General features: G+C 34.2%; 1 protein-coding gene across 3 annotated transcripts in view; it reads right to left on the bottom strand.

Annotated features, from left to right (window-relative positions):
- LOC119068590 overlaps positions 1–2,432 on the bottom strand; it is a 46,471-nt gene extending 44,039 nt beyond the window's left edge. For all 3 annotated transcript variants that reach the window (XR_005086183.1, XM_037172243.1, XM_037172244.1), the window contains exon 1: positions 1,870–2,432. The gene's annotated coding sequence lies outside the window, so the exon portion shown is untranslated. The remainder of the gene's footprint in view (positions 1–1,869) is intronic.
- Between the last annotated feature and the right edge of the window lie 19,543 nt (positions 2,433–21,975).

The raw sequence follows: 21,975 nt of genomic DNA, 5'->3' as shown, positions 1-21,975 counted from the left end.
TGGCGTAACGAAACAAAGTCATTTATTGATATCAATGGGGGAAAAACTAAGTAGAACAAGTCCAAGAAAAACTCCAATAACCGACTACAACAAATCTACAGACATAATAAATATTCCAGCTGAAAAGTTTCAATAGTCGGTTAAAATTTAAAAAAAAGAACAACAGGCCCCACTGTGGCCTTGGCCGAAACCCTTCACATGAGTGATGGTACTCTAAAAAGGGTATGGAAACTTGACGGTGTGTCAGTGTGTCATACAACTGTAAAACACTGTAACAAACCACTATTTGGCAGCTTTTGCTTGAAGTGCATTGCCTTGGTGTATGTAGGAGTCGGGTCACTTATCCTAAAACATACGAGGATATGCGACAGATAGAATCTGTTTAAACGAATATAATTTGTCTTTACCACACAGCAGTTAGCTCTGCATCCTCTGCATGCAGGGCACACATACTACAAATTGTCTGATGCTAACAATCTCTTCTAATATGCACTCTGTCTCTTTACCAAATGTTAATTTAATAAGCGAACCATGTGACTATCCTGACATATGTGTAATAGACCCACTATCCGCTTTTTAATGATAAAGTTCAATAATCTTAGAGAAAGATGAAACATTCTTTCAACTTGAAAATATCAACGATGTCAACCAATCTGTCTCATGAATCATTTATATGACTTAAAACAAATAAAAATGTTAAAATTATAATACTTAAATAGAGTGAGGCAGTGAGATTGCGGCATTACTGTCGAAAATGATCCACCCTAAAGGTCGATACGCGAACGAAATTGCCGTATTGTTTGTGTAAATCAAGCTTTATTTCATAACCGTTGATCAAAATACCTTTAATATCAATAAAAAATGAGCTTTATCCATTACAAGCACAGCGCATGTCCACTGGACATTATCCAGACGTTATAAGCACGCTGCATTTTTAATTCTAAAAAATAATTATCCAACAACGAAAAACAGGTGCAGGCGTTGAGTAAGGGTAATAAATGTGAACTTTACCTAATGTTCTGCATAAAATAAGCTTAGAATAGTTGGCATGTTCAGTGACATTCTCAAAAAGAGGGCGTTAGGGGCTAATTTGTATTAGGCGCTAGAATGGCTACGATTCGAAAAGATCTTGCAACCAATTTTAAGGTTTTGAACCAACAGTTGACAATTTCCCTCAACAATGTTACAACTGTCAAAGTGTGTCGAAATCTTTTATCGTTTAGAAACAACGATATAGAGTGTTTAAGTGAGAGAGATGGCGAGACAACAACCTACTGTTCCATCTCGGGGTCTGCTGTCAGATTTGTATTATCGATGACCCCAAGTTGATTTTCCATCTAGCTCTACTTAAACACCGTATATTCAGAGATACTCGTAAATTTTCAAATTTTAGACGTCTCTCACCGTAAAAACTTTATTTTTATTCGATGTGATGAAATTACCTAAATAACTGGCTTAGTGCCACATCCAGTTAGCAAATGTGCATAAATATAAACTTTGCAAAATTCAACGAGTGAGACCATTAATTCTGTTACTATTTCTGATTGAACTGAGTCGATGGAACTTATTTTGAGGAGATAGCCTAGCCAATAGCACCTCAAATAAATGGCCCATTGGGCCCATATGAAAATAGAGGCACTGGACACATTATTTTATATTCTTTCTCACAAACACCTACACACCCATCACCATGTGTTAAAGCACATCGTATAGTGGTATATAGTATCAACTATTCAAGTTTATGTCGTGAGTCGTGACTAATCATCATGATTTGATATTTAAATTGCTTGAGGCGAATTTATAAAGTGACTCAACAATATAATATACAGACTTGTATTAAACGTATTGATATTCAGTTTTTATACTCACATTTGTAATCCACACGAGTTACGTAGACGGATGACGTATACAATAATACAGTTGGTATTTGAATTTCAATTCAGCTGCTTATACACGCAGAAAATTGACCACCGAAATGAGTAAGTTTTCGGAAGAAAAATTGTTGTATTTAACCAGGCAAACCGAAACTTATGCAAACGTATTGACGTCACGGTTTTTTTTTTTAATTTTATTTCAAATTTTTCAGCTGAAACAGTTGTTAGTTGTTTTGGGATTCACATACACACACTATTATTAGGCAGCTACTAGTTTCTAACTTGTTTTCACGTTACACTTTAACACAGTTTTACCCGAAAAAAATAATTGTTTCTTCAAATTGCCTTTTGATGAATGTCAATTTGCTTTCTTATCAATATTATCTGAAGCGTAGAATACATCAACTGATATACACAACCAATGACAATTATTATTATTTTTTATATTTTCGCCCATACAAATTCTCGTCTCGAGAAATAATTTTAAATAACAAAATTGTACTCGTCGAAAACTAAACCGTACGATTTACATGAATTCCGCAAACTGAAGTGTGTGTGAAAAATAACACAACGTTGTTTGAATGATTTTTTTATTTTCGTTTTATTGTTTGAACAATATAAATTTCAGAATAAAAGAATAAACGTTTGAAAGAGACGGAAGAGCAGCATGAATAGTACAGAATTGATGAATAGAATAAAATCGATGAATTTAACAATATAATTGTGGTTTATACATACACACCACAGTGTATCGAGAATAAATTAATTTTTTTTTTTGATATCAAGAAACTAACAGTCATTGGAATAATTTATGAATATTTTCGTTCGTTTTTGATTGCCTGTGGCCGGCTCGTTTATTTGTTATGTAGAAAGTGTGGAAGTAAGTATAAATAAAGAAAAGCAAAAGATTACCCTTTTTTGTAAGCAACACAAAAGGGAGCAAGCCAAAATTGTGTAACAAATCGAGTGGGTAAAATAACACATTTTAGATCCAATTCTCGAACAAGATTTTTATGTGTGGTTTCCTCTCAACAAAAAGTACTTCGTGAGAGAGCCGTTAGAGAGCAAGTTGTCAAGTAAACAAAGCAAAAATTAAAAAAAAAAAATTGCCTCTCACGAAGTACTTTTTTGGTAAGTGGAAATCAAGCCTTAAGCTTTCCGTTATAGTTATAAGTTGACTAAAACTTGAAAATGATAGGTTTCTCATGTACTTTGTAGTTTGTATTTGAGAAATTACTTATAAATTTCCACGTTCTACGTTAAGTTATTTAATTATAACCGAAAATCACAATCTCCCTAATGACAAGAAAAGTATCTTAGTTTACACACACATTTTTGAATGTGTTGCGTGGGGCTTTGATAACAGTCAAATTATTACAGTGAACGACATCTCAAATGTCTCACTGTCAAATTTTTCTGAGAATTTTATTGTGTCATTGCAAATTCATAATGACATTCTCTGAAAAAAATGACAGTGAGACATTTGAGATGTCGTTCACTGTATTTTTTTTTAAATAATTGTCAGCTTTTATTCAATATAATTTTACACATAATTTAAATTTCTTCGTCGTGGTTAATCGCTAGATTTTTCACCGACTATTCAAGTCTCTACATTTTAATTGAAATTAGATATCCGAAAAAGTGATATACACCATCATCATAGAATCGTCGAGGCAAAAATTTGGCAGTTAAAATACCTCTTTAAAATTTTTCAAAGAATGAGAGAAAAACAAAAATAAAACTACAAATTAAAGATAGAAAAAAAAGAAAGGATGGAAACAATCATAATCACCGCGTTATACGCCTGATCAATTCACACTCAGAAACTGCGCACTTGTTAAAAAATTCATCGGGTTGGCGTTGCACCAAGCGGTCGACAGGATCAATTCCGGACATTCTTAAGAGCACGTTCGTTGGGAAGGTCCTCGGTACATTTTGGATGCATTTCAGAATTTTGTTTTTAGTCACCTTCAATTTTCCGTGATTCGTGTGCGATGTGCCTATCCATATCCATACTGGCGACGCGTACGTCATCTTGGGACTTCAGCTTGGATTCGATTGATAGCATTGAATGCCTCCAGAGGAGCGGATAGAGTGCTTTAAAGCTGTTTAGCGCAGCGGATAGAGTGCTTTAAAGCTGTTTAGCGCCTTTGTCCTGCACGACTCAATTTGTCTTGTGAAATTTAGCTTGTTGTCAATTATCATCCCCAGATAGGTTACGTCGGTTTTAAAGATGACTGGTGATCCATTGAGGTACAAATCCCTCGAAGGCGTCCGTCTACTGGATTGATTAAATTTAAAGAGGATCCCTTGCGTCTTGTCGCAGTTGATTTTGATCTTCCATTTTACGAAGTATTTGTGAATTTTCGATAGAGCGTTCGACAGGTTTTTAATGATCCTGTTGGACTGTTTGGCTGAGTAGAGAATGGCAGTATCGTCGGCATAATATCTACTCTCGCAATTTGACGGTACTTCTAGGTCTGATGTGTAAACAGCGTACAATAACGGAGAAATATATTTAAAATATATTAATTTAGTAAAATGTTAGGAACAGACAGCATGACTTACCGTGTTGCAGATTAGTTATTTACGTTCCTGTTTTTGACGATAGATTTTAAGTATTTAAGTAATTTCGCGGGGCCTGCATGCGAAAACACCTCAAATCAACCGTCCAGAACAGCTACGTTTTCGAGGTTACAATGGGACAAAAATTCGAGGACAGTTTTAAAATGCCCTCAGAGTAACATGAACGAAGTGAGGGCTACATGAGAAAATGCATAGAAAACACAGGCCAAGATAGACTTGCACAATATTTTTCATGTAAAGGACTGAAAACCCGAGACAAATCTAAAACTCCCTCATTCTCCCATGTACGTAGTAACATTCAGTTTGCTAACCGTACACTATACGTACACTCACGTCGTATTTAAATGAGCACGGCAGAGTAAAATAAACCAGGCAGGAGCGGTTCATTTTCGAAACGTCAAATAAGGGACCTAATGCATTGTATGAAAATGAACTCAAATGAACACTGACATAAATAGAAAAATTTTGTTCGCCAAAAATATTGGGCTATTCGATTATTCAGGTCCCTTGTCAAATCAGCGCTCCTGCCTGGTTAACTTTACTCTGTCGTGAAATGAGGCTAAGAAATGTGTGTTAAAACACTGGCATATCCGACGATATTTTTCTATGTTATTTTAAATTTCAAATTCTGCCCATTTTCCGAAAAATTTCTAATAAGATTTTTAATAGAAAATTTTCGGAAAATGTTCAGAATTTGAGCTCATTTTTGAAAGGTATACGTGCACCTCTTTCATTGCTATCATCAATTTTATTACATTTTTTCTTCACCTTGTGCATTCTACGTAAATATTTGATTTAATACTTGAACCATGAACGAAAAAATAAAGAAATGCGAATCCAGTATTGAAACAAACTTTGAAAATTTCTGCGAATTTGAAGAGAATTTTGCGTTAAGACTTGACTAAATATGAAAAGCTTATCAGCGTGAGTGATTGCAAAGATAACATCAAAATAACGTGCAATGGAGGGAAAAAAACATAGCAATGCTCTTAACAGAAAACGTTTTACTTTTAATTCGGACAAAATAATAAACAATCGGAAAATGGATTGATTGTGTTTTTAAACTAAATTTTTTTGCTGCTTCACATAACCGGATCGTGTATGTTTCTGTTTCTGAGTATTCCAGTTCTTACAGGTAAAACTTTGCACATTGTACACTTGTTATCTTCATTCTTAACAAAACATGATAAAAATGTTGTAAAATAATAATTGCACATAGCTTTTTATATTAAATTAATAATGTTTATAATTTATAAAATTCTGATGTCATGCTATATACGTAATTATGATTGCTGGAGGTCTTTCTGTCTTCTACACAGTCGAAGAATTTTATTGTTTTTTTTTCCTATTTGGGCTTTTAACGTATTTAAAGAAAAATGTTTGCGTCGAAAAAATTCTGCACAGATAATAGCAACTTGTGTCGTATAAATGGGAATGTGTAATCATTGTTAAGGTCTATGTCAATGTATATGCAGAAAATTCTAATGTTTTAGATCAAAATGCTTCTCTTTTACATTTTTGTTCGTTTACGACAATTATCTGTTAACAGTTGCTAATTAGTTCTTAGTTATTTTTAATTGCAGGCTCATAGTTTTCTTTCATCTTATAGTCAAAACCGATCGTTAGAACAAAGTATCCATAGTAAATACCACTTCTCCGAGCTTGGTACACCACTTGGTAGATTTCTCGTGTGTTGCTGCTTTTACCGAATCTGGTACTTCTTTTGGTTAAAGCATTGCATTGTCTTTTATATACAGTCGTTCACTGCATGCTTGACTTTTATTAGTTTTAACATATGTTTTTCTATATTGTCAAAGACTGTAAACTTCTCGTGCATATTATTCACCTCCTTCAAAATGACAATCAATTTCTAGGCTCTGGCCCAGGAGATTAGAAGAGAAAAAGTTTATGACCCAGGCGGCTTTCCTTTAGAAACATTTTTCGAAGGAAAAATCATCTTCTGACCTCCAGCGACCGCACATAGGTGTATTTTGTTGTAAAGCTGAGATCATCTACAAATGGGTGAATGATAAAATTTCACTAACAAGGTGCTCAATAACATTTTATTTGACACACTCGAATGTTTCTAAAAAAAATTATCGAACATCGGTTATCAAACTGTTGTCCAAACTATATATTGCTCATTATTTTGACTGTAGCTTTCCATTAAAGCCAGAGTGTGGCTGTTAAAATTTCTTCTTTTTAAAATTGATATCTCGAACTCAGCTCCTTTCATGAGGAATAACCCGTTTTTTTAACGCTGAAGCAGATTTTTTGATATTTTTTAAGGCTACCTGGCCAGAAGTCTGAGGCAGGCTTAGCATCTCGAAAGCTATTTTGTTGCGTTTACACAACTGGTCACAGGTAAAAACTTTTCGGTAACCTACTGCTTTCTATAAGCTTTTTTGGCTTTGTTTCTACACACAAAATTAATTAGTCAAAACTGCTTCTTTAAATCCTCCGGTGTGTATCTAAATGAATGTCTTATGAAGCAGCATCGATATAGTTACAACACATATTTTTAGTATTACTCATACAATTTCAATACAAATATTATTAAAGTGAAGAGCCATTACATGATATTATACCATCGAGATTTTCTCTTCAATATGTCGAGCAGAACATCCTGTAAAAAATTTGCTTATAAATTAGATAACTGAATCGAAAACTTTTCAAGACAAAAACATTGACGTTCTTCGTCTCATTTCTGATATTCTAGCGTTCGTTAATCTCTCTGCAATTTATTTTGTGTTAAACTTTATGTATGCCAGATTACAATAAACAATTCAGATAAGTTGTAAGGGACAACCAATCAAGAAATAGACACACAATTGTCGTACAGTCCGATTAAATACATTGTGCTACATGTCGTACATATGTCTCATTCATATATGATGCATCTCTCCGCCGAAGATAAGATTTTTGTAAAACTAACTCGACAAACAAACAATAACTCTGAATATCATTACCAATTGAATATTTCTATTTATGTGGTCATATTTGGTTTATTATGTCTAGTACAGTGAATCGAACCAGCAAAATATATGTGTTGAATTTACCGATAAGTATAACTACCGGTAAATTTGATATAAAAAATGTTTACCGGTTGGATTCACTATCTAGTTCCCTTGACTGAAAGTCATGGGTCTTACGAATGGTAAACACTAAAATGTTTGTCACACATCGTTCACTACTATGATTGAAAATACATGGATTGTATGACCAAAAACCTTAAATACAGAATATGTTTGTCACACTTTGTTCTTTTCTTGATGCCACGATAACTTTAGAATTCTAAACGGAGTTCCAAAAACTTTTTTTTGATCGACAAGGAATTAAATTCCTTAGGTTAAGTTCGAAGATGGGCTATGAAGAACCGATGATGTTAAAGATATTCCCAAAAGAATTTTTGGCTCGTCGCTTGATGCCACGATAACTCGAGTAGTTTTCGACGGATTTCAATTTTTTTTTTTAATCGACGAGGAATTGAATTTCTCAGGTTAAGTTCGAAGATGGACTATAACAGACGGGTGATCTTAGAAATATTCTCAAAAGAATTGTTGTCTTGGCGCTTGATTCCACAATACCTCGAGTAGTTTTCGACGGATTTCCATTTTTTTTTTTAATCGACGAGGAATTAAATTTCTCAGGTTAAGTTCAAAGGTGGACTATAATGGACGGGAGATATCCGTGATATTCTCAAAAGAATTTTCGTCTCGTCGCTTGATAACACGATAACTTGAGTGATCCTCGAAGTTGGGTTGTTTGTCGCACTTTGTTCATTCCTTTATAACACGATAACTCGAACGATAACGTTCAACGGATTTACAAAAAGTTTTTTTATCCGACGAGGAATTAAATTCCTGAGGTTAAGATCGAAGATAGGTTATAAGAAACAATTGATAGCACGATAACTTGAGTAATAATCAACAGATATTAAAAAAATATTATTCAACTAAGAACGAGACTAAGAATGAAATTCGTGAGGGGAACCAGATCATCTGTATATATACGGAGTAATTTTCGACAGCTTTCCAAAAACTTTTGTACTGAAATTACTCGGGTTAAGTTCGTTAATGGAAAATATACTGGAGTAATAATCTGTGATTTATTCCGAAAAAACTTACTGTCTATGCTAGAAAAAACAAGGCATCAGAACAGTCGGAGCGTTTGCTGCGACTTAGCCCCGTACGGCCCGTAATCCTATTTCGTCCGTAACCATAATACGTCCGTAGCCGTAATACGCCCGGAACCCTAATACGTCTACAACCCTCTAATGCGTCTGTTACCAAAATGCAAGTCAAGTTGGGCATGGTCAAATTTACTGAAAGTGTTCATTTTTAAAATTGCGCATAGCCCAATTACGAAAGCCCGTACGAAGTACCTCTCAAATAAAACCAACAATTTACGACATTATTTTAGAAACCCAAAATTTTTTGCCAACTTTCTATTGGGTATTCAATTACCTCTCAAATAAAACAAAAAATAGCCAAATCGGATGATATTTACTCGATTTACGTGCAAAAAACACTTAGGGCCGAGTAGCGGCCTTAGTCCAAGGGCCCAAATTTAAAACTTTTTTCGCGACGTTATTTTCGGTATTCAATTATCTCTCAAACGAAACAAAAACTAGCAAAATCGGATGAGATTTACTCGATTTTTGTGCAAAAAATACTTAGGGCCGAGTAGTGGCCTTAGTCCAAGGGCCCAATTTGAGACTTTTTTTGCCATAATTCTATTCGGCATTCAATTATCTATCAAATGAAACAAAAACTAGCAAAATCGGATGAGATTTATTCGATTTATGTGCAAAAAATACTTAGGGCCGAGTACCGGCCTTAGTCCAAGGGTCCAAATTTCAAACTTTTTTCACCACGTTCTTTGCGGTATTCAATTACCTTCCATAAAAAACTAAATCTAGCAAAATCGGATGAGATTTACTCGATTTATGTGCAAAAAACACTTAGGGCCGAGTAACGACCTTTGAGCCCTCCCAACAAGCCCGCGTTGCATCTAACCCAAAAACGATGTTCAGCAACTTTGTTCTACTCGTCAATACCTTTCATATGATATATCACAAGAAGCTATTGCGTGCGTATTTCGGTAGATATCGTCGAAAGACTGAAAAACACCTATAGGGCCCTAGCTCTGGAGGGGCCGACCGCGACCCTACCATACCCATTTTCGAACTTCACCTTACTTTTGTCGATACCAATCGGGGAAAAAAAAGAATTTTGAAAAAAGGTTGTGATTTACTCAAGCTAGAGGGGTCACGGACAGACGGACATTTTTTTTATTGCGGATTCGTTATCTATGAACATAGACAAATGCTTTGCCCTTACCGTCTGCTTCCAATTCAACATGTTACAAACGGCATATTAATCTTATAAGCCCCCAGTACTTCGTACGGGGCTAAAAATGAACGAGTGTGAACACGAATAATCACACGAGTTGCATACCTTGTTCATAAGCAAATAGGGCCAACTTTCGGTAAAACATCGAAAATATTTGCTGTTTCATTTGAAACATTCAGCTACACTGATTCAATTGACAACTTTGTCGAACGAAAATATTTCCTTAGAATTATTTGCTAATAAAGTCTTTTAGCAAACAGTAATACCGCAGCATCTTTTGTTTTAAAATGTAGAAATACAATTGTTTATTCTGAAATTTGATTTTCAATAAAATTAAAGGAGCAAACAATTTATGACGAAATAAGACAAAGAGCTACTTTCATCAAGATCAATCTACGATATTTTTGTAACAATTACAAAAAACTATTAAGAAATTATCAGTCATTAAAGGGACCTGACCCACCCATAAGGTGGGGCCTAGTAGGTAATTTACAAAATTTGTGTGCATACATTGGTCTATCAACAACTATCAAAAAAATCTATTATTTGTACTAAACGAATTAATGATCGAGTTTATAATGGAACGGTTGCATACCAGGGTGATTCGTGCTCTATTTTTAGTACGTACACACACATCACCGTCCGCATTAGAAATGGTTTTCATTTGCATGAAATTTCGTGTTTTTCTTTCTTTAATTAACTTCGATGGAATTTAGTGAATTGATTGTAAAAAGAAAATTTTATTTTTAATGTTCTCGGTTATTTCTTATAACTCAGTCATCTAAATACACATTTTACAAATAATTCGTACGCGGTGGAACAAACGTTCCGGTTAACTTATCTAAAAAAATATAATCGAAAACAAATGTCGAAACCATGTAAATAATGTAAATCTTCCAAATTTCAGTTAAACGGTTTTATTAAAAACGGTTTCGGATTGTTCTAAGTTTGATCTGGGGTGAGTCCTACAAATTACCTTTGACTCCTCGTGTGGCTCCCACAAACAACAAGCGACCATCTTCGTCATACTGACCAATGCCATTGATCGGCAAATTTGTTTTGCCCGCATTTAAAACGAACACGTTCCGCCACTCAAGCCCTTTGGCCGCATGTATCGTGCCAACGATCACACCTTCGGGAACTGTAATCATTAGATTTTCTATCCAATTTCTGGGACAGCTTCATTTTTTGCTTGTAAATATTAGGAGGGATTCTTTTGAAATCTTCTTCTACAGAAATCGAACGCAGTTTCCAGTGGAATTTTTAATATTTGCCTAGAAAGGTAGTCGACCCCAGAAGCTAAAACCAATTTCAAAAAAATTCTTTGAAACTTGTGTGGCTGGGGAAAGGTGATCAAAAACCGAAAACTTGCACTTCTCTTACAAAAATTTCTCCAGTTACACGAACTCGGGTCGTGTGGGCTGTCATTACAAAGGTAAACAAAAGTCCTTTTGAGGGACTTATGGGACTTATTTGTTTTAAAATACATCCACACTGAGTTACAGTTAAAGTTTTCAACCAAAGAGTTACACTGTTCTTACAGAAATTTCTCGAGTTACACAAAACGTACATGGTATTGGAGGATATAATCCTTGGTATCGAAATAAAGATCTTATCGGTTGAACAATTTTATTCGGAATGAAAAATATTTAAATGTCCACAATTTGTTTAGGCTACTTGACCTTGTGGTTGCCTACTATAATTTAGAATACATGCCAAAGTAGTAACACTTAGTCTTTGACTCCAAAACATGGTCGGTCGTGTGGGGTATCATTTAAAGGGTAATTTTATGTTCCTTTGAGACAAATAGGGTTTTATGGGGTTTGAATGCATATGCGATGAAATAGAAGTTGAAATGTTTAAATACCCATATTTCATCGCATATATACATCCAAACCCCAATTTAAACATTAAAGCAAATTCAATAAAATTACTAAATTAAGGACTTTTAAACGTTGTAAACTCAGTAAGTTTAGCACTCTGAACATTAGCATGTGACACGTTGAATTGGAAAGCTTTGTGCCTGAACCGAAGGCATGGTATTTAATCCAAAGTGTCAAAACCATTGAGACCACTCCGATGAATTCCATTTTCAATACCCGTCCGAACTCATCATATCACAACCAATTTACCGTCATACCTATGTCTGGTCTGAAGGTGTTGCTAAAATGGTCAAACGTGAATAGAAATTTTTTGAATGAAATTAACAAGTCTACTGACACATTAATTCACTTCCATGTCTATCTTGCTGCACTTATTTTTAATCCAATAAACATTCCAAAGATTGTACAACACCTATGAACGGAAATTTGCAATTATTATTTGCCATCGCACTTTTCACACACTTTTCAGAGTATTTACTGTTCCTCAATTCGAGTCAATTTCTTCTAATTTAATTTAAAAAGTGATAAATCATCGCACATTTCCTTCTTTTGACAGATGTGTTACATTAATGCAGCAAATGGATTTAATTGTAAACGTTGACAACATTCAATCTTAATTGCGTTTTTTCATCATCATTTCAAAAATGACGCTAAACGACACTCATTGCAGAATTATTCTCATTGAATATAATGTGAGGCCAATTAAATATGCATCTCTAGGAAAACAAATTATTTAAAAAAGAAAACTTTACCTCTGGTAGAGCCAAAATATTAAAGAATTTTAATTCTTAAAAATTCCAAATAATTCCGAAAATCTTAAACAATCTAAAAAAAATCTGAATTCGGAATTTTTTAAAGAGTTTTCGAAGTTATTCGGAATTCTCCGAATTTTCAGAATTAAAATTTTCCAAAATAGGTCCTGGAACCAACTGTGAAGCCATAAGTTTTGAGTAAATTTCCCCTTTTATTTTTGAAAAAATCTATTTTATCAAAAGTGAGACTTTCTTTCGAAAACAGAAAAATGCGGACAAAAGTCCTCGCGCAAAGTTTACGGTCCATATTATTAATGTAACAAAAATGTACTGCATTTCCGGTGAATCAGTAAATGCACACGATTTGTCGAGAATATGCGTACCTACCTACCTACCATAATTGTTAATTAATGTCACGATCTTCGATCGTTCACATGGTCCGAATAGTTTAGATCAAATACGGTTTCTCATTACATCAGCGCGATATTATTACGTAAATATTGAAGTAAAGTGTAAAGATTAAAATAAACATTCACTTTTTGTAGGTCAATCGATTAAAACGGAAATGCCATTTGTTTTGAAAAGAGAGGAAAAATCGGAATACGAACCGATACACCTTTTTGTTTGTCTGATTAATTTGTAATGGTACATGGTACTGGCGATGGACACACAATAATTCTGCAATTGAATTAGTTCTAAAATATTGACATGTCCGAAATGCCAAGTTTCGGACAGCTGATGTTGAAAGTTTCAAAGTCCATGTAACATGTTCAATTAGTAGAACGTCTAAATTGGACCATGAGATTACTCAATTTTACTTTCGTTTTATTTTCTCACTCTTTTCAACGCTTGTGCAAGAACTACAAAAGTAAAAGATTTTGTAAATAATTTGTTGCAAATATTTAGATCTAAGGAAATGAATTATTGGGAAATTGCATGCTGATAGAAATTCTTTACCAAAAGGGTCTTTGTCAAGTTTCTATGGATTGTATAATCAAAAAATCCTTTTTGATTTTCGCTACCTGAAAATCCAAAAGATTTCGGTATTTCTCCCAGTCAATCTTTACGTTCTGGCCTAAAGATTAGCTGATCATTTTGGTAACTAACCATAGGGATCAGTTTGTTCGCCTGAAGTGGTTCATGTAGATCGTAAGGCAATAGGTTGAAAAGGTCCGAAAGAGGCTTCAAGATTTTTATGATGATAGGGTAGTACAAAGGATCCCATGAAATGTGTACACATTGATCAGAAATGAACGCCCAAACTGATGAAATCTAAATTTGCCTAGGGTCGACAGTGGCTTATTACCACCTAGGGAAAACAATTGGGAATTGAGTTAGGTTTCAATAAAATCAATAAAATTCATGTGAAAAATCTACTTTGTATCTTTTTATCGCATAATATGTAAATAACTAACGAACATATCCATCTGATGACGCGCTGACAACGAAGCTGAATCGGATCAAGATACCGTACGATCTTGTTATAATTTACACACTCATTCCTATCACTCCTCTGTATTTGTGTTGGATATATCATCACATGCCACGTAAGTGAATTTTTAGAAGAATGAAATTCATTCAATCAGCTCAGTGTCAAATAGAAGTTTTTGCGATACTTTAAAACAAAAAAAAAATCGTAGGTTGGTTCGATACAAAGCAAGATCAATGAAATTTCATTTTTCTTATGATTCGCTTATGCAGCACATCACATTTCTGCATTTAACTATTTATACATTCTATATGATTTTAAGATGAACGTTGAAGGTGACAAGATTTTTTAAAATGGTTTGTAGACTTTGAGGTACATGTATATCTTTTGTACAGCACAGCGCAGCACAGTCGTATATAGTTATTGCATTAGTTAATTTATGGTCGAAAAGGGAAATGGCTAAGGCGACAGTTTATGTTCCTGAGAACGTAAATGAGAAATCGGTAAGTCAAAACTCTTTGGTTATTTTAAATGGACCAAGACAACATAATCATTTTAGCCGGGTCCTATTTGCAGTTATTATTATTCAATTTAAATCATTTTCTTTCACCGATAAAATTCCCGCGCTCAATTTTTTTTCGATAGCGCACTCTCGTTAACAACTTCTCAGCCCATAAAACGATGTGAAAAAAGCGCTGAATATAAAACCATATAACAAATTGGCACGTATGTTTTTTTTTACATTCAATCGGTTCTGTTCTTTTATCAAAAATCACGCATGCTACTAATTGATAGGCGGATCATGAGCTAAGGCCCTTGGGCTATATATCTTCCTGTATTTATGTTGTGCGCACCTTATTATCCTATCCTATGTGGCGTCTTTCATTATTCACCACAAGGCAATTGTGTATGCTTCGGTGTATTACAATACACACATAACATTTTGCATATAGGAGTAAGTATTGATCGTAATAATAAGACTTTAAAAATGAAAAAAAAAAACTTTGAATTTTTGTTGATCATTTATTACATCTTCTGTGGCATTGCCGGCTGAAATTGCAAAAGTTTTACTGCATGCCGGTTATCGGATGGAAGGTATTGAAACGAAATATTTTTAGAAAAAAATAATAAACATTTTACATGCTGGAATCGTTGACGTATGGTATTCCAATTACAGTGATGAATAATTTGATGGACAATGTTTTGCATCGATAAAAAAAATCGGTCGATTTCAAATCTTGTACTTCAATTTTTTTCAACATGCATTTTCGCTTATCAAGGACAATATTACCCAGGGCTTGTCATTATTTTTGTCGTCGTTATCGATAACAGATGAATAGCCGTATGTGACAGGTTAATGCGTCAGATGGTTTGCAAATGCATTGACACAAGCTAGAGAATGATTTTGCTACACTGATACGTGCATGTCAACGTGACAAAGACATTGTGTTTGGCTTATCTCTGGATATAGGGTAACGGTACCGGTTACGAGTTCCCTTTATTTTAGTTAAGAGTTACTGTTTTATCTCGCTCACGCATTCAGTAGCATCATTCGGACCCCAATTTCACTGTTTATAACTGACGGAAGGCTCATTAACGGATGCCGTTACCCTGCCTGTTGTCTATTTGATAAAATTTGACTATTATAGGTCAGGCCTGTTTTACTTTGTGTTTGGCATTTAACTTAAAGCTCTCTGTAACCTATTCCTGTTGTGCACTTTCTTCGCTATTCATAATTTACTACATTGGTTGAATCAATGCAAAGAAAATTGCTGATTTAACTTATGCTCTACTCACTCTTCAAATAAACCTTTAAAGATTGCTTGTGAAGTGGGGCAAGTGTCTACATCTCTGATACAATTTTTGCTGAAGCGTAGGTCTTCCAGAACTTTTTCATTAAAAAATCACCCCAGCAGCGACATCTTTTGAACGCTGGCAAATTTTAAATGGTAGAAGCAATGTGCGAATGGCATCCGCATATTATCGAAGACAATATTTATTAGTATACAAGTATACTTGTCGGCTGTATGATGATTTGCTGCCTCATTTTTACAACAGATGCCACCACAAAACTGATAGAAATGAATTTTAGATCACGGTTATTTACGAGCTTATTAAGTTTTAATTTTCAAGCAAATTTTTACAGACATATTTCTTGTATTGTACTCGAAATTTAATGACCATTGAACCTTTGATTTTGACAACGATTTGGAGAATGTAACTTAAAGGATCAAATGGATTTTTGTTTGTAGAATATGTCTGACACAGATATTCGTTTTTCATCGGACAGGTTAGATTAATCATACCAAAATTCAATACGGATAAAATACAGGGAACGTCATTGAAATTTAGATATGAAACTATTTTTCAGATTTTTAAAACTATGTCTTTATACGGTTTTACCACTACCACGCGCGTGAGTATAACTATCTCGCTATTATAAGCACTTTTGTTTGTATGCGTGGACAAGGTCAAAAACTCTGGGCAAATTCATGTATAAATTTCACTGACGTCCACTGTATGTATGTATGAACACGTAGCAATACTAGTGGTGGGCAAGAGAAAAACACAATAAATATTATCCATCACTTGAAAATAGTATATGACTGTCTTACTGGAACATTTTTTGTTGAGGTATATTGGAAGGTTTTATTTCGAATTGAAGGCGAGGAATATAATCCACACGTCGAAACAAAAAAAGTCGAAGCAAGACAGTACCATATTTTGTTGGCTTGCGGCCAGAAAATTCGAAAAACTGGCTTTGAGCAAGACGGTAATGAGTCGGTTTCTTCGAGCTAACAAGGAAATCCGATCCTCATGAGTGTGCAGTTGCCAAAAATTCGGCATTAACCACTTATATATTGGCAATAACTATATGCAACAAGTTTCCAAGACCAATTCTCCTGTAGACATTGAATAAATTTTTGTTATTTGATGACGAACTAAAACCATTTTCACTGCTATTTCGTTTCAATATCAATATTGAAAAATGTATCCTACTCCACCTAACCGTCTCTCGTACCTCACTATGCATCGTACAGTTGGCTCAGTGAACTGAAATAATGGATTTTGCAGACCCAGGTTATGCAAATAACACTTAAACTTTTCTCATCATTTTAATTCTCCAGCAGGAAAATTTGTAATCGAAAAACTCTATTTAGGTATCACGAATTTGCAGAAAAAAATAATCATTCTAATAATGGAAAAACGGTTATGCAATTCAGACGAAGAAGAGAAAGACAGATACCCAAAAAACATACCACTGCAAGAAGTGCATATTTTCTTCATCTGTTATCCAAATTCGTTTTATTCGTTTTATCAGCATGGCAAATGCGAGTCCATCAAAGTATAAAGCTAAATATGCTAACATGCATAATCTTCCAACGACATTATTTCTAAAGTGAATTGAAGTGAATGCAAAGACGAAGAACGAAAGTTTTCTTTGATAAATATTTTCTTTTGTTTAAAAATGTAATTTTGTATTCACTGTTTTAGTTACAGCCAGGGTTCAGTGAAACAGAGGGATGAAAATAGCGTTCCGTTCATTGTTTCAGACGACTGATGTGTTTTTCAGATGGATTAATCTTCTCTCACTTTTTTGTTCTTTGGATTTGGATTAACATTGTGTTAGTTCTGAATTTCAAATTACTGATTAATTTGGGGGAAGAATGAGATTTATGCGGCCAACGCCATTACACATGTTTAGACTAATTGACTATCCTTAACAAGTTATAAGAAAATTAAACTCCTTAGTGCATTGGGTCGGTTTCTCTCTGCGGTAATATTGAGATCAGAGTTATTGTACCAACAAATTATAATACATGACTAGATATACAGTAGGTTGTAAATTCTTCTGTGGTTCAAAGAGCATAAGACGAATACCTGTTACAGACAGCTATATATTGTAACACTGACAGTGAGGAGAAAGATGAGCGATGAGCTTTGGTTCTTTTACGGTCGATGTGGTCTCAGTGCGCATATTTATATTAATGAAGTAATAGATATTTTTCCAAGCAGCAAGTCGCAATACGTTCGACTAATATAATGATGCTTCGTGGCCAGAAGTCGAGATTGAGGGAATTGATTCGATTTAAGCAAAAAAAAATTGAAATTAGAATTATTACTTTTTAACATGTCGCTAGCGAAAGTACGTAAAAAACAGTGCTCCAACATAAACTGCATTTATATGCCGTTCAAGAAACATCATTTCTATCATATGCATATGTTTTATAAGTAATTTTTAAGTAAGAGCGAACTATCTTGTTCCGAAAAAAAGTCACTTCATCGTGCCTTTTAGAAACAGGCAATCATCTGTTATTAATATTAACCAAGGTTGTACATGAGGAGGTTACGCCGGTCCCCATTTTTTCACTGGGCCACACCGCAAAAAAATATGGCGGCTACCGGTAACTTTAAATGCATTTCAGTACGAAATTTCAACTGAACTGAAATAGCGCTACAACTTTGTATAAATATTACAGCAAAGTTCAGTGTACTTTTGCGATAACGGCCTCAGCGATCGACGTAACATCCTCATACACAACCTTGACATCAACGACAAACATAATCGATTATCTACAGGTAATGTGGACTTGTAATGTGTTGGTTAAAATATATGAAGTAATAGATTTTGTATCAAACACTACACAAAACTCTGAACAACAGAAGTAACAGATTTAATGTAAATTTAATGTAGATTTAATTCATCTAAAGGGCTAAATACGCTGATGTTTGACTTGATGTTATAAGTTGTGTTAAAGGTTTTGTCAATACTCTCTCTAGCATCCAAACTCTCTAAAAAAATCGACTTAGGGGGGAAAATAAGTTTGAGAAACGCTGATTTTTAATATGTAGCAGTGATTCATAAACGTATCTACCACCTTAGTAATTGTAGTTTGGTTGCTAGGGAGGGTATTGGTTTTGTCCAAGTCTACTAGCTCAAATGGATAATCGTATCGTCTGTACAATTTAAAGTTCAAGTCTCCCAGTTTCTGTGACCTGTATTGCCACTTTATTTAAATTAAAATTCTATTGACATACAAATAGGCATTGGCAATAGGTATAGTAAAATCATCAGTAAAATGTATTTTTGTCAGTTCGATGACGAAAATAAACATTTCGTTGCCTTTATCATATGGGTCGACGGTCTTCACAATTTTCGTCTCTCGTGTCTGCTAAAAGCATTTATCGCTCGTTGGCATAAACAACTATTATATAAATTATAATTTTATCATTTGCAAATATTCAAATCGAAATTCAAATCGTTTTCGAACGGATAACAAGACAAATATTCCCAAAACTTGTGTACTTGAATATAATTTAGCTAAACCGCACAATTCATCGTACCAGATTCATTCCATTCATTCTGAAATTAACATAAAACAATATTTAAAATTTAAATTTCCCACCGAAATTTAGTTTATTTTCAATATTATCATTTCAAACAGAAAATGCATTTGGTTAAACACATATATATGTATATAGACACTAGACCGTCATATCTATATTGTGTGTATCCAATCGTGCAGCGATTTCAGTTATTTTGTTATTTGGCATCTGTAATATGTGTAAACAACAACAACAAGTTACAGTAAATTCAATTTGCATTTTAATTGTTTAAGCGTACATCAAAATTGTACGTTAGAGAATAAAAATAATAAACAAGCGATTTAAATTTGCTGAACAAAAGCAATTTACCCAGGTTTTAGGTAGGTACTTTGGCGAGAGCGAAAAAAAGTTTGATTTTTTTTCTCTATAAAATGAAGGGCTTTTATGTGTTTTATGCAACTCGAGATCATAATGTGCGAAAACTGCGAACTTTAGATCCCTCTGTTGGATAAAAGTACTTAATTAGGCTCACAGTGTGTGTTATGACACACGGCCTGCGGTCTTGTGTCATAATTACACATCTAATAAAGTACTTCGCACTCGATGTCATAAATGACTATTATGAGCTTTTCGATTTTTATGTCGACAATGGCATAATGGAATATTGGTGTGGAGGCTACACATAACGCATTTTACTATACACCCCAATAATGCGGATAATTTTTAAATTACCGACTGTACGTGCTATTGAATTAACAGCATGTTCTCTCTTTCAACACACCTTTTGCCATCGCCAGATGTAGCTATAAATTTCAGTCGTTAAATTGTTCACACGTTTGGAAAATGGTACGGACGAGCGCAGAAAAATTACCTTAGCCTGTGTAATATTCGTTGATTTATTTCGAAAAATTATTTCTCTTTCGAAAAGATAAGTTTAAGAGGGTGTTTATCATCGCACAGATACGAAATTTTCGAATCAGGTTACAGCACATAATTAGGGTCATTGCTATTGTGCTTCGAGTTTTCGTTCACAATTTTGGGTCAGAGTCATCGACAACAACTGAACTTGAATTGATTTTGATTATGGCTTCTGCAAGAACATTTTCACTTTGACAAAACATTTTTCTTGTGGATCTTGCGTTAAACGATTTTGTGTTTCTAGGTCACGTAAAGTTTACGTGTCGTAAACACGCATTCGTTTTTATATGTATATTTCGGAAAAGGTGTCTAATGTGTAATAAGACTTTGAGAAGGGTTTATCTCGCGGTTCTCAAATGTTTCGTAAACATTTTCGTATTGTTTGAAGATTTCTTTAAACTAAAACTGTGACTTTGGGTATCCGTTAACCGTGCAATAATTTCCATTAACACATCTATCTTTATCACAAAACCCATTATCTTGTCAGTGATTTGGTCAGTTTAACGATTCACAAAAGGCAAGGCAAACAAAATGTAATCCCCACTTACTCACTCTTTAGTTTAGCAGAATCTATAACGATTCGGTCTCCGGAGACTACGATGAGAGCGTAAGACACACTTGATAGTTACACACTTGATAGTTGTTATTTGACTCAAATCATTGACCCTTCTCCTTCAACAACGCACTTCAAGCAAAAGTACTATTAATGACAGCTGCCAAATAGAGTACTTTTTGTATGCAATTTTATCCCCACTCTTTTTACAGTGTAAAATTTTGTATGGAGCACTGTCAAGTTTCAGTACCCTATTTAGAGTACCACTTTTGCTTGAAGTGCGTTGCCTTCAACCATTTTTTTTGTCCGTTGACGCATTTGTTATACCAAAATTATTTTTGAAGCGTTAACTTTTTCGAAAGATTGTATTTTTGACGCGTTAAAATCAGTTTGAAAATAAACTTTATTTTGACTCGTGATAATATTTTGAAAAATAAAATGTAATTTTTGCAATTGCCATCGCGCTGTCTGAGTGTTACAGCTCTCTGAGTAACGTCAAAGTCAGCTTCGGGGCTTGAGAGTGCTATGCCATTGCCATTTGTACATGATTTTGTTTCTAACCCAACTGACCATTATGCTTTTGCTTGTATATATAAGTCGTGAATAGCCCGATGCACTTAATCATCTGATACATCCGATTTAATACTAATGCATTCAAAACAATGCCAAATAGACCAGCTGGTGCAAAATAACTTATGCACAGAAATTTCGTAAGTACTTCACCAGTCATTAAAGCCCAAACTTCGTATTGCTGTCGTTAATCTATGTTTTAATATTTTACACATTCGATTCCGTTAAACTTGTTTTTTCCCAATTGGCTATGTTATTTCTGTTGAAAGGCAAACGTAGTATGTACAATAGTGTAGGATAAAATAATCCCCATCGCCTCCTTTCAAAACCTTAAACTTTCATTTCATAAATTTCACAACCTACATCTGTCCATCGGCCTCATTTAATTACGATTTAATTACACAATGAACTTTCAATTTCGTCCAGAATGTAGAACAAAAACTGCTATTAATTGAATACACTGAATGTAATACACCCAGTACTATAAATCGAACCTGGCGTCACGAATATATATATATATATATATATATATATATATATATATATATATATATATACATTTTCTTGTACATTTCTGGTCAGATCGCACCAATCTCACTCAGTTGGCCAATCATTAATTAAATTTATTAACGAAGTCTCGCCTATCATCATATTGTTAAGTATTAGTTTATTGATTATAATTGGAATTGAAAGGATGCAGTTGCACATCAGACACATATTATTGCGTG

This window comes from Bradysia coprophila (genome assembly GCF_014529535.1).
Source record: "Bradysia coprophila strain Holo2 chromosome X unlocalized genomic scaffold, BU_Bcop_v1 contig_20, whole genome shotgun sequence".
Lineage (NCBI taxonomy): Eukaryota > Metazoa > Arthropoda > Insecta > Diptera > Sciaridae > Bradysia > Bradysia coprophila.
Note: the sequence above shows the minus strand (reverse complement) of the source record. Positions and strands in the feature narration are given on the sequence as shown.